We start from the raw sequence: 14,433 nt of genomic DNA on the forward strand, positions 1-14,433 counted from the left end.
AATGTGTTTTACACAGAGCAATAAGCCACTTGCACTCTTGTTTTTTGGGAAGAGGTGAGGATTTGTTCTTTGAAAAATCTTCATAGCAATGGTCTTTACAAAGCTCTCAAAACAGTATTTGCCTTGCAAAGTCATGCCTGCCCTGCAATGTGGAACCACTGGAAAAAATTTAGCACAGCGTCCCAAGAACAAAAAGAGACAAAGTAGGACCTAGCCCTTTGTTTATTATTATGTGGGGCTGGAAAAGGATTTATTTGTGTGACACTCCTACCTGTGGTTTGGAAAAGGGTACTGAGATACTGCAGTATGGAGATGAGCCCAGGATCAGAATGGAGCCTGGTAACAGTCACCTAAAAACCAGTCTCCTTGCCATACAGAGCTCTCTAAGAAAAATACAGACAAGACTTCTTCATCTGTCAGATTTCTGGGTGATAATTCTATTTTGGGATGGGAATCTGGTCAAATCTGGGGTTTGTTATAAATATTTTGTTTAACTTTCTCAATAGACATTGAGTCTTTTTCACTCTTACCTAGAATATTGCTTTTGTCATAGAGGGATCATTCATGCCCACACATTTAAAGATTTTCTGTAGCAAACCAGGCTACTAGACAGAATCTATTTCCTTTGTGTTCTGCACTAAGTCTTGCTTATGGGGATCTGGATGTATGGTTGCTCTGCATTCACAAGAGTGGCCTCTTTTTCTTGTCTGCCCTGTGTACAGTGCAGACTTTAAATTATGATCATTATTATATTTAGAAAAATACAAACACTTGATCCACGCTCTTTTAAAAGTGCATAGAAATTTATAGAGTACCTTGTAAAGCTCAGTGGAGTCATGTGGTGAGGGGCCCTTTGGGTTTCATAGCACACAAGTTTTGTGTTTCAGTAGGACAACTGGATGGCTTTCTGTATGTGTGTGTCTGTGGGGGTTTCTCTCATGCAAAACCCAGCCATTCCAGCTGCTGTTTTGCTTATTGAGTGCCTAAGCATGCACAAATAACAAGGCACTGAAAAGATGACAGATCACCACACCTTCTAATTTCAAAAGTTGGTGTAACTGTTCATGTCTATGTAAACATTGTACATGTCTGCAGGGGGTACAAAATGCAACTTTTGCACGTGAAAGAACTCTGTTGTAGTTCCAGCATCAGAATCACTACATTTTTCATTTCAGAATTGGCAGTTCTGGCCTTTCAAACATGAAGAATGCAAAATGGGAGCATTTTAGTAAATTATGTCAGTGCCTACCTTACTATGCTCCATTTAGAACTTTTGAAATAGGCCTTTGTTCATCAGTGATGTCTCTTCTCACAAAACGTATAAACTGTGGCTGCCAAATGCTTCTGCCTCCCACTTACTGCCTGTCTTTTGTGATGATAACAACTCTTATTGGGCATTCAGCATCTGGCAAATAACAGGAGCAGAGTGCAGAAAGAGGAATATTTAGTAATGTTTAGTTTGTGGGGTTTTTTTTGCTTTAGAGCAAAAGATAGCATAGAGAAGAGCATCAGGACCATGTTGCTGGCAGTCCACAATGTTCAAGGAGACTGGACAGAAAAGTTCACAACTAAGGAATGAAGAAATGTGATGTTGTGGAAAGTGTGAATCGTCTGAAAACATTCTGGAAAGCATATAATGCTTCCCCATCCTTTTCCTGTGAAACTGCTCCCCTGCCTTATGCGGCTTCATCTGATGTGGCACTGAACATCTCTTACTCATGTAAGTTTTGGTAACCACGGATCCTCCTACTCAGATTTTTCACTTAGATAATGCCACATTCTGAGCTGCTGCACCAACATTGACTTGTGCCATGTCTTTCCATTTCTCAAGTGTAATCAGGAGAAAACTTGCAATAACACCTCCCTGAGCAGTATGGCACAAAGACCTTGTCCATCTTTTCCTGTCAGAATAGTAGTATTGGGCATTACCAGTAGCATTACCAGGCAGTCCTGGCAAAGGCAGCTTTTAGGCACCCTGGCACATTAGTAGTAATAGTAATATTGCTTGGATTCACTTGCAAAGCAGTAGCCTTCTTTCTGCCGCAGTTTACCTGACCTCCAGTGTCGTCTGTGAATTTTCAGTGTAGAACTGGCTCTGTGAGGTCGGGCTGGTTCTGTGGTCTCACATGATTGACCATCTTATCTTTCCATTTCTTTAAAGGAATCTGCAGAAGTATCACCCAAATTCAACCATTTGGTAATTATAGGACTGGAAACTTCAGGGTGGCAAGCATATCACTGTACTGCACAAGAATCTACATCCAATCCTCACTGAAAATTTACCACTGTCAATCCAAACATCTCACCCAGAAAAGACTTAGACATCCCACAGACACAAGAATCACCTGTTCCTGCCAAATGTCGCCCAAATGTTGTTGATTCTGGAAGTGCTCTCGATCCTATTTTTGGAAGGCTAGAAATGACACCAGCTGTATGCAGCAGTGTGGCTGGATACTGTTAGAACAAAATCAATATATATAACATTGTATTTCAGGGAAACAGTAGTAATGTGGCCAAGTGCAAACTATCCTTAGGAGATAAGCACCTGCAGAACTGCCTCTCAGGGATAATATCTGTGTAAGACATTACTGCTAATAACATTATCATGGATGCATTATGAAGTAAATAATAGCCAACTGAGATATTGGTGAATGTTGTGTATCTTGCTTGGCTACTGCTGCTAATTAGTAGCTTTTCAAAAGAAAAAAAAAAGTAGTTATAAAGTCTCTCTCTGTAAGGTGAATGTCATACTGTATGAAATTATTATAAACCATGTCTTTGGTTCACAGGATGTCACATAATTTTGCATTTAGTATTACATCCTGCATTGTGTACTGATTTACCAGAAATAAAAGTAGATAATTGCCTACTGGGAATTGGCAGATCTAGAAGAGCTAAAACTAGAAGAGCATTATGTATTGAAGGTTCCCAGGTGTTTGACAAACTACACAACAATTCTTCATTCTCCTATTTCTATTTTTAGCTATCTTGAATGGAAGAGAGCAGCCTTTGCTCACAAGAGCTTTCTTCAATATTTTTTAATACCACAGACAGTTTTTAATGAGGACAAGATGAAAAATAACTGTGTGGGTTTGTATGTGATGGTGTGTGTGCTGCAGGCTGTGGGGGTGTTTGTTTAAGTGGATCCCAGGTGCCAGCAGCTGGGGAGACTCAGAATCCAAGGCTGTGTACTGGGTGGAATGTGTTTAAGTCCAGCAACCTGAGGGATTCCCACTGCAGATATACATACACATTTCCCACCAGGAGAACTACTTAGAGATGAGCCAGAGAGGGGAACAGGATTCTGTGTTGCTGTGTGTGGCTGGCAGTGTGTGTGTGTGTGTATCTGTGTTGTGAATGTGTGTGCTCACCTACTGGGTCACATGTACTCCTGTCACTACTGAGACATGTGCTACTGGTCAGCCCTGGGGACATGGAGCTGTAGCAGCCCTGCTGCTGTCAGGCTGCTGGATTTGGTAGCTGTGAACACGTGCTTTTGCAGCTGAGGACACTTTTCACTGAGCTGCACAACTGCAAAGACCAATCCAAAGCAAGGCTGACCATTTAGGTTGATTCCTGCTATGACTGCTGCCAGACAAATGTTCCAGAAACTTCAACACTCAAAATAGTCTGTTAACCTAAAATCTGTCCTTAGAGAAAGTGTTAAGCACTTAGAGTTGGAGCCCTCATATACTGCAGTCCTTAGACTAAACAAATTTCTCTGGCTGTATAGAAGCACGTACATTAGTATGAAGATAACTTACTTGGGAAATAAAACACTAGGGTTGAAAAGTATGGGTTCAGCTCCTCTCAGTCTAAATTTCACATGAACTCCAATCTTACTCAAGATTCAGACTGTTAAACCTCATTCTGGCTTACACTCCCTGGTTCCTAAATGCTAACTTACTGTAGACGTGTTTAAAACCAGCCTTAAATAATTATAGATGACAAATTTATCTCCAATATGAGATGGTTTTATTGTAAGCCACAGATGTGTCTGTACTGATGCACACTTTAATGAAACTTAAAGCTCTGGGGAGCTACAGAAGTATTATATATACTTAAATCCTCCATACAGTAAAGGATTATGAAATGAATTGATGATATCCAAATTTGGATTGACCTCCTAGCATTCTAAAATGTTAAAACTCCCAGCATTCTAAATCTGCTTAGCCTATCCCTTAATTATTCTAATTATTTTCATTCCTTTAGTGAATGAAAACCACAGACTGACAGTGCACAATGACTCATCTAGGGAAAAGATTACTTGGATTTAGACCATCTTTAACCTGAGGGTGGTGGGACTACCCTCACTTCAGGCAGAACAGCCTGATGTGAAGCTCAGGACACATCACCTCCAGCTTCAGCAGCCAGAGCAGACTCCCCTTTGAGAAAGTAGAACAAAATTTTATGGAGAAAAAGAACAAACAAGAGGCAATCTTAATTGCAGGCTGCAAACAAGAAAATTTACCCTGCAAGAAATATATATTGTACAGTGCTAGAATCAGCCATCTTTATTTTTCTAAGCTTATTTTTATATATTATAGGGATAGTAAGTGTATAGAATGAGGATTTTCAGGACATATTTCTAGGATTAGAATAGCGCATTAAGATTGCACAAACATTATATGATCATTCACTTATATGAAAAGACTAAATGTTAGATGACAAAGTTTATGTCATGGTTTTTCTTACAAAATGCTAACTACTGTTAGCAAGAATTGATTTATTTGTGGATCATCTATTGTAGTTTTACAGAAATAATCATTTTACTCAACATTTTCCTGAACTAACATGCACAACAGACAAAAAAAAATAAAAGTCAAGCCCACTGAGTTTGTGATTTTCTTCGATGAAATCTAAGCAGTCTTTCTTCCTTAGAAGAGTATTTGCAAACAGGGAGTGATATTCTTTTTGGGCAGGTGATTTTTAGATAAGCAGTTTGGCAAACATGGATTCAGTCTTGCAGCTACCGAAGCACCCATGTTGATGAAGGAAAATGGCAAGTGCCTTGATTTTATTTGAGAAGGAACAAAGCCAGGATGGCTGGTAAAATGGTGATGTTTTAACCATTAGAGAAAACACAAAGATTAGAAATAGATACTTACAGGTACAATGGCCTTATGATTATGATTTTTTCATTTCTGTAGGACAATCCTACAGGAAAAAAGTATTTAATGATTAACTATAGTCAAAACAAATTTTAAACAAAACTGTAATGCATTTTTATACAGTTCTAGCCTGTTATTTTATTGAAAATGTTCTTTTTGTAAAAAAAAAAAAAGATTTTTCTGCCTTTAAGAAAAAGGAGCTAAATCTCGTAGTGAACAAAAGTATTGTGAGAGATGGTACAGATTCACTAGGTGGCAGCATAGCTAGCAATCTTCTGAAAAATCTCTCTCATATTCCCTGTATGTTTTAGATTTTTTTTGGCCAAGCTGGATGTAAAAACATAAAGAATAATAGCCTATTAGGAAGCCAATATTAATAAAATGAACTTTTTATAATAAGCAATTATTTCAGAACATGTATTAATTTAAGGCTATGCTGTGTATCTGATAAATGACGTGCATATATTACGGTGTGGTAAAAAATCTAGAATAAAACAGGAAAAAATTCCTAAAAAGAGTTCAACCATTGCTTTTAGTCAAGTCTACAAGAGATTAACTATGAATTCCAGCTTTGAAATGCAAACAAGAAAAAAATGTAATATCCAGCTGTTAAAAGGTATTAGAAGTATTTTGAGTTTGTCCTAAGCAAGGGAGAAATTTAGTAAAACATTGCAGAGGTATAACCACGGTATGAGCACTGCCTGTACTCTCCAGAACCAATTGGTATAGGGCAAACAGTGTGGTGCCAAATGGGAGAACAAAGTAAGCAGAGAAAGAAGGTTGCCCCTGTGACTGACCATTTTCCAAGCTATAATGATGCTGTGGACTCAAAACCAGTCTCCTGGTTGTTTTGTATGAGACTGAAAATGGATCTTTCCCAAGATTTTCTCTGATTCTGCATTTACAATCTAACCATGAAATCAGAGAGAATCTGCAAGATTCTCTCTGATTTCATGGTTAGATTGTAAATGACATCTTTTTTCCCTTCTTTTTAGAGGAAAAAAAATGGCTTAAAACATGCTCAGCAGGGAAAATTAATATCAAAATACATTTTTAATCAGACTGAAATAATTCAGTCATCTCAGCTTCAAGGATTGAGATGAACCAATTGATCCTTCTCACCTCTGTACACACCTTACAGTCAACGTTCATAAAATCAGAATGATTTTACATTTACAGAATAAAACAATGATTTACTAAAATATTCAGTAAGGAAGCTCTTTCCTGATACAGATCACCACAATTATCCAATAATCTCAGTTCTGCAACGCTCTCTCAGCCACTTATGCTTAACATATGACTGTGGTGCTGCTGCTGCTGTGAGCTCATGGTCAAGCCAGCCAGGCAGTACTTAGTCAGTAAACATTTTCTTTGTCTAATTTCCCCTCATTAATGACTGTGGGATTGGTTACTTTATATCCCAACCTTCAGGACTACTCCTTGCCCTGCTAAGTTGAGGATCTGCTCTTACCAGCTTCTCCAAAGTACCTTTGCAGTGTAGTTTAAGGCTGTTTATTGTGCCTTTGACAATTTATTTTCTCCTAGGGAAGGGACAAGACTGGTGGATGACAGATAGTGACACAGTCCTGAGCTAAATCCCAGTTCTGGTATTTTATCAAAAGGATTGGTTGCCATCCACAAACTGCTTGAGCTGGGCACTTGTGATTTAGAATCCCAGCATCATGCCCAATGGAATTACAGTTGTGGTCCATCTGGACTGAAGCATGCTTTTAGACTGGCAAGCAGAAGACCTACATCTCTGAAATTACATATAATATGTTGGAGATACACTGGAGATGTTGCTGTTCATGATTAAATGGAACAGATTTTGCATTTTTATAGTGCTTGCATATATTTTAGTGAAAAGGAATAACAGAAAAAAAGTGTATTTAGAAAAACTCTAACTTAAATTAAGCATAACACAGCCAACTAACTAAAATCATTATTTCTTATTATTAAAATCATTATTTCTTATTCTTATTACTAAGATCATTGTTCCAGTAGAACAAAGATAAAATAAACCACTTAAATATATTTATCTATTTTTAGAAACTGTACATATTAGTGTGTAAAATATAAACCTCTATTTATTTGTTCAAATTAATTTTCTTGAGGAAAATTGATATTCTCTTCAACTTTTCTTTTTCTGAATTTGGGCTAGAGGACCAGCTGTAAAAATTTCAAGCCATGATAATCTCACTGAAGAGCATGAAAATCTTGCTGCTGCTGCTGCTGCTTGTGCTGCTGCATGAAGCATGAAGTTTCTTCAGTTTCTTTGAGTTTCTTCAAAGTCATTAGGACCTAGATACAGCCTTGCCTTCTGCATCTCACAAGCCATAAGCTGGATCTTTGGCTTTGGAGAAGGGAAACAAGATTCCTCTATCAGCTGTTGTGAAAGCAGATAAACCCCACCCTGCAAAAGGCTTACGAAAGGAGCAGCTCTAAAGCTGTATAAACAATTTGGATTAAGCAACATTAAAGACATTCACACAGGTTCTGAACCTGTAGTTCTGAAAAATGTCATCCATTTGAAGAAAAGCAGATTTTTTTTCTTTCAGTAAACATCTGCTAGGAAATGATAAACTTATTTTTGTGCTCTTAATTTTCCTGTTGCCTTTGCCCATTTATCACCCTGTTATTTGGAATATACATCATTGATTACCACTGGAAAATAGCCACAAATAAAATTAAGTTATTCCCTTCTTTGGGAATAACTTCTCTTTTTGGCCTATAAGCTTAAGGTTTTTCAAATAATTCTACATACAATCACTGAGCTTTAAAATACAAACAATCTGGAAATCAGGAACAGTCTGCTTCCAAATATTGAAAGCTGAAAAATTTATTATTCTGTTTTATGGTTAAATGCGTGAAACTTTGAATTTCATTGGAAAGCAGTCAAACTCAGAATGTGAATGACAGACAAATCCTTGTTTGAATTATTTACATTATTTTGACACCAATGAAAAACAATCACTGAACAAGAGTATTTGAAGTGAGATTTGATTTTACAAGATATTCAATTACAGGTAAAGTATTGCAGGCTTGATTTGAATCAATCTGTAATTTAAAAGTCCTGAAGATTAGGAAAAACAGAGTAATGAATGCAGACATTCAGATGAGGAAACTATCAGGTGTATCTCAGAAAACAATGAACAGAGTAGAAAATCAATGAGCCATTTAACCGTACAAACACATGTTAATATTTGGTGTGTACTTCAAACACGTCTTTGGGATCCTGGCAACATGACCCAATTCCAGTAATATTTCTGAAGTCAAGGGAATTGCTTTCATGAATAAAGGTCCTTGATCATGGGTAAGGTACTCTGTTGTTATATGCAAAGCTGTTGGGATTGTGTGCTGCATTTAAATCTTTGAAAGGTGGATTTAAAGGAATGTAGAATTTTCCTGAAGTTTCTGCAAGATCATCAGTGGTGTGGAAGGCATTGAACAGTATTTCAATAAGCCTGGCTACCACACAGTGGTACTACTGTAGTGAAAGTGGTGTTTGGGTTTTGAAAGAACCAGAGAAGACAATAAGGACAGAGATAATAGGAGTATGATATTTAAGTTTACAACCCAGTGGAAAGGCAAATGGGTGTATTAATAAGGTGGCTGCAGCTGTATTGTTGTAATTGCATTATATATTGATAAATTCACTTAGGGAACATGATGGATCCATGCTGAGAAAATGCAATTAACTTCAATTGATATAAAAATGTGTTTGAGAACAGATCAAGATTAAATTCAATTTACCATTACTATTTTTTGTGGTTATTGCAAAGGATAAACCCTGGCTTGCTAACTTGAGATAAAGGTGTTAATATCTAAGACTAGAAAAGCATCAAACTTATTATGTAATGTGGACAAAATTTAATTACATCCTCCCTCATCTGATAAATCTGTCTGGAATGAGTAAACTTAAATTTTCTAAAAGTCATAGAAAATGACTTTTCTATAGCTGTAGAATCACAGAATAGTTGAGGTTTGAAATTACCTCCAGAGATCATTTGCTCCTTGCTCAAGCAGGGCTATCTGAAGCCATTTGCCCAAGGCAATGGCTTTTGAGCTTCTACAAAGACTCCACAACCTCCCTGGGCAACCTGTGCCAGTACTCACAGTAAAACAGTGTTTCCTGATGGCCAGAGGGACTCTACTGGGTCGATCTTTGTGCCCATTGCCTCCTGTCCTGTCCCTGAGCACCACTGAGATCAAACATGGCACAAGGTCAAGAAGTGATAGAATCACCAAGGGACATTGCAATCAATATTTTGCAGTAGATCTGCATGTTGACACACTCCAGTGAAGTCAGAATATGCTTCCTTTAGAAGAGGACTAAGCTGAATGCTATAAAGGACCTAAATACAAACTAATTATCTATGTGGAGATTATGCAAAACAGCAAATGAAGTTTAAACTTATGTCCTACCTTGCCTTACAACAGCTTCTCTATGCACATGTGACCTGAGACTGGATTCTTGGCAACTTACTTTCATGTTATGGAGATAAGACTCCAGATTTCTCAACAGGTCAAAAAACTAGAGCCATTTGAATGGAGTCCGGTGTTTTATAAGTGTTTCTGAATGTTTCTCACTGCAAGGCTTTCCTATTTCCAGAATTCACGTATCTGTAGACTTCATAGGCATTATCACAAGACCAAAGGCAGGTACTTTGCCAGTATTTCTAACATCCCCTTTTGACTCATCATGACCTGAAAAAGCCACCTTTAAAGAATAGTTATGACATTTTATCTACTTTTTTTTTTTTTTTTTTTTTTTTTTGTCAGAAAGGTGCTATAAGAGCAGGGTTAAATCAGAATGGCACGGGTGTGAGAGCATAAGGCTGAGGGTCATGGCACATCAAACTTCTGTTGCCTGGGAAATTCATTATTTTTATTCCAGAAAGCTAATTTTCAACCCAAACCCCTCTAATTAATACTATGTGTAAAGAACTTACACTTGGACTTACAAACTCCCACACGTTGGTAATGAAAGTTCATTACTGCACATGGTCCTGAGCCAGCTTCATGGTCCTTGAAGCTTTCCTCTGTCATGAGTCTGCATATGCTAAGGTAGGGAAACAAAGGCTCTGGCAATAAATACGAAAGCCTGCTCATGAAATCATACTCTATCATGTTCTTCCATCCATGACAATCCCTGACTCCAGAGGGAAAAACACTGTAGTAGGAAAAAATATGAGACCTGCCTGGTCAGCATGCCTGGCATTAATTGCACTTTGTCAAATGCTTTTAAAGGCATCAACCTCACAGATAAATCACAGCATTTTAACTGAATTAAACTGGTTAAAGTTCAAGTAAAATAAACTTCTAAATGTATTATAAATCAGAAGTAATTTTCCCCCTAAAAATATGGATTTAAGATTCCCTCTATGGGAATATTAAGATGCTTCAGGTCCCATGGTAAATAAACAGTAGAGTAGAAACAGAGCTGATGACTAAATGAAAAATGGAAGCTCTTATGTTTCAGTCAGTCAGCGTACAGACCTGCTATCTAATAGCTCTGGTGAGAACAGGAGTGCTGTGACAATTGGAAACTGTAGAGGGAAATTTACTTAAAACAAAAAAAAGGTAAATAGTCACATTGGAATATAACTGGAAGACCAAGGTTAACATCATTACCCTGTCATCTACATGACGGCTTTCATTAAAGGATAAAATGGTAGTAAGAATTAGGCAGTACCTTCCTCTGCCATATCCAGGTCACTAATTTCACATTAAAGTCAATGACATTTTGAGAGCAGATGGGTACATAACAAACTGTCTACTTATGTATAAATAACTGTACCAGAACTGCTCTCCTGAGGAAGACATTATCCAGCTTTGGTCAAGCTGTGAAGAAAAAAGATATTTTCAGAAGAGACAGTAAAATAAACAAACTAGACTGACAAAATTTCATGTGCTTCATTTCAACACAAAAAATGAATTGATATTTTGGAAAATTTCATTAACAGAGGCTTCTGCCAGCTTGCTATGTGCTCATCAGCAGATGTGCTGAAACAATTAGCAATATGCTCAGGTAGTCAAGTAGAGCTTTTTGTTCCAGAGTATCTCCTTTAATTTAAATACAGTTGGAAAATTGCTTAAAAATATCTTCAAAACATCCTAAAATCTAAGCTCTTCTGTTATCAGGTTAATATGCTTTGACATGATCCCTTTCCATCTCTTGCACTTCAGTGAAGGTATCACTAGTTCTCTGAAGAAAATAGTGCTGTACTTAGGTTTTTGATATAATAAATCCTGGGAGATGTATGGAAATAATGAGTAACAGACTTCCCTTTCTCAAAGTCCTGTGTTAATTACCATTTAAACAGATCTCATTTTCACAAATAACTATTCAGTTATAACCCATTCATAAATGAGATTTGAGACAGTATTGTGATAAAACAGGCTGAGTGGTAGATTGATATGATTGTCATAGAATTATTAATAATGGAAATTTAACACAATAATGAATGGCTCCGCTGTTAATTTTCTTGTTCTCCTAAGCATTTTATGTCAATAATTTACTGGAAATAGGCAACAGATTACATGTTCATATCTAAATCATCCCTTACAGTCATTTAGAATCCTTTAAGCAGTACAGAGAACATTGAAAACATAAATAAAAGCCTTCACTTGTATCTTTTTCACTGAGGTTTTCCCTATCCCCCAATTTTTGCTTTTACATTTTAACACAGTAGCTACCTCCACAGTCTCTTCTAAGACAATTTCCTGACATAAACTATGCTGAGAATCTGCTGTATTCTGGGTTACTGGTTCATAAATAAAAATGTTGTTTACAGGTTTCTAACTCATGTCTACATAAATGACAGACAGCAGAATGCCCTTTTAAACTGGGCTAAAAATGTCAAGGATTTCTTTCGGGTTTTTTTTTTTTTCCATTTTTTGTAGCTGGAACATATCTTTCATTTTGATTGCTTTAGCATACAATACTCTAAAAGCAATGTTCCTTCCCATATATCTTGCTTGATTCTTATGGGAACACCTAAATCCCTATGCAGTGCAATATTTCTAGGAAGCAGGGAAATATGTATTTTTTCAAGCAGTAATTATAATATTTTTGTATGTATATATTAATAATCCACAATAATAAGCACAAGTTCCATGCCAGAAAAAAATACCCAAAATATTTTCTAAGATGATAGAAAAAAATGTAAGTTATTGCAACAGATTATCATGCATTTGTTGATGGGGCATATGACTATGGAAATAGCTGTCATGCAGACCCAAATCAAAAAGGCATGAAGTCACTCTGTCTTCTTTCCTCCAGGGCTTAGAACATTTCTCCACTGTTTCAGAACAACTCCTGCGGAGGACAAGCAGAGTATCTGAAGACCTTATTGCTGGGATAAACCGCACTCTGAAAACTACAAAACAGTAAGTTTCATCAAATACTCATATTTTAGAAAAACTCTAATAAGAATTAGGACTCCAATCTTATTATTTTTATAGCACAAAGACCCCAAGTCATCACTGAGTAAGTTTAGCAGAACACTCAGAACATTGCCCAAACCCATGGGGTTTTCAGTTGTTTAAACATGTTTATTCATGTTTAAAATTAAGTATGTCTTGAAATGTTTATTTTATGGTGTCTGCATCTTGAGGAGGCTCAAGCCACACTTCATCAAGAGAAATATTTTGGGTACTGAATTTAAAGGAATTCATGTCAACAAAAATTGGATATTCCCTTAATTCTACTGTATTTACTTTTAGTTTTACTCTCTTTCCTCAGTTTAAGTCAGACCACACTGCTCCCTGAGTCCATACTCTAGCTTCTTTCTAACACCACTGAAATGTAAAATAAAAACCAGAACCAGACCAATCCTTCTTCTCCAAAAATCTCCCTGATCTCCCTGAGCATTTAAGCAGTAAACTGTCTGTCCCTGCTGAAATCTTCACCAGATTAAAAAAAAAAAAAAAAAAAAAAAAGTTGTGGCTAAAAAGGACTGGTGAGGAAAAAAACAATTACAGAGACTAATCTTTTACCCAGGGTAAAGTCCTTGAAATATCAAGTAACACAGACTCTAGATTTGTGTTTTGTTGGAACCAAAATGTTGAATTGGACATAAACAGAATTTTCATAATTATCCTCACAGGAAATGTTAATTTCCTGGCGTCATTAATAGTCTGCTTTAATTGCCATATTTGGTTGTCTTTGTCGCAGAATTATCCATCATTTGTCTCTTAGAAAAAAGCATAAAAAGTATCAGAACAACAAACTACCATCTCGTTTTCATAAAGCTTGGAAATGATGACTGAAATTTTACAGTACATTTCCAAGAAGAACTGATGTTTAAGTTTTGTGCACCTTCTCAAACTTTCAAAATAAAAGCCAACTTCTGTCTAGACTCTCAATGGGACTTATTTTTTCAGGAGACTTGCATAATCGCATCACATGGGAAGACTCTCACGACAGAAAGTACCCTCATGCTTTCTTAACAAAGCAAGCTGTTGTTCATTTCCAGTTTCCATTTTGTCTAGAAACAATAATATTTAGGAACCGCACTGGCAGCAGCTGTAGGTAATTATTTACACATTTTACATTATAAGACTGAATTTATTTACATGCATATGGCTTTTTCTTTATGGATGTATGTGACAGGAATAATTGATACTTCCCTTAAATGATGCATTTTGGTAGGGATATATGTTTTCAAATGAGTCATCTATTCACCTCTCCTAGTGCTTCATAGTTTTCTCCACCACAACAATAGTGAGAAAAATTTTGGGATGGTATGGAATGGCATGAAAACTGAACTCACTATCACCACAACTGAAATGATCACGAATAATTACTATATGACATATAAAATACTTCAGTGACACCATTCAAAATTGTGACGCAATTATACTTTCTCCATTACTTAGATTTTCATTCAGAAGAGCAACAATAATTTTCTCATGCTTCACTTGCTTCTAAGTTCCTCTAAGTGGAATTTTATCTGGAGATAGTATGACTGATGCTCATGACAGCACTTGCATGGGAAGCTTCTTATGAAATTATTAAGCTAAGTCACATAGTATGTTGCTTTTTGTTATCTTCCCAGAAATAAATGATGAAAAGATGGCAATCCTGTAACACATCTTCTATTTTGCTGGCACTATTTCTGGCACTTCAAATGCAGAGAAAATCCTTATGCCAATAAAGGAATACTCTACCGGCTGTCCCAGCATCCCACCTTCTTGCCTTGACTTGGAAACTCAAACAGAACTGTGTTTTTTTATTCAGAATCAGGAAATCTTACAGGCAGGGAAGAAAAGGTGTTTGCTTCAAACAATTCAGTAATCTGAGAAAATACTATATTTT

General features: G+C 36.6%; 1 long non-coding RNA gene across 1 annotated transcript; it reads right to left on the reverse strand.

Annotated features, from left to right (window-relative positions):
* Window positions 1–6,018, reverse strand: LOC135298099 (uncharacterized). Its single transcript, XR_010360072.1, has 5 exons — window positions 5,109–6,018; window positions 2,346–2,454; window positions 2,052–2,165; window positions 1,250–1,405; window positions 1–158 (listed from the first exon to the last, which is right to left on the reverse strand). It is a non-coding gene; the product is annotated as an uncharacterized LOC135298099 (long non-coding RNA).
* Window positions 6,019–14,433: the final 8,415 nt, after the last annotated feature.

This window comes from Passer domesticus, chromosome 3, assembly GCF_036417665.1.
Source record: "Passer domesticus isolate bPasDom1 chromosome 3, bPasDom1.hap1, whole genome shotgun sequence".
Classification (NCBI taxonomy): Eukaryota; Metazoa; Chordata; class Aves; order Passeriformes; family Passeridae; genus Passer; species Passer domesticus.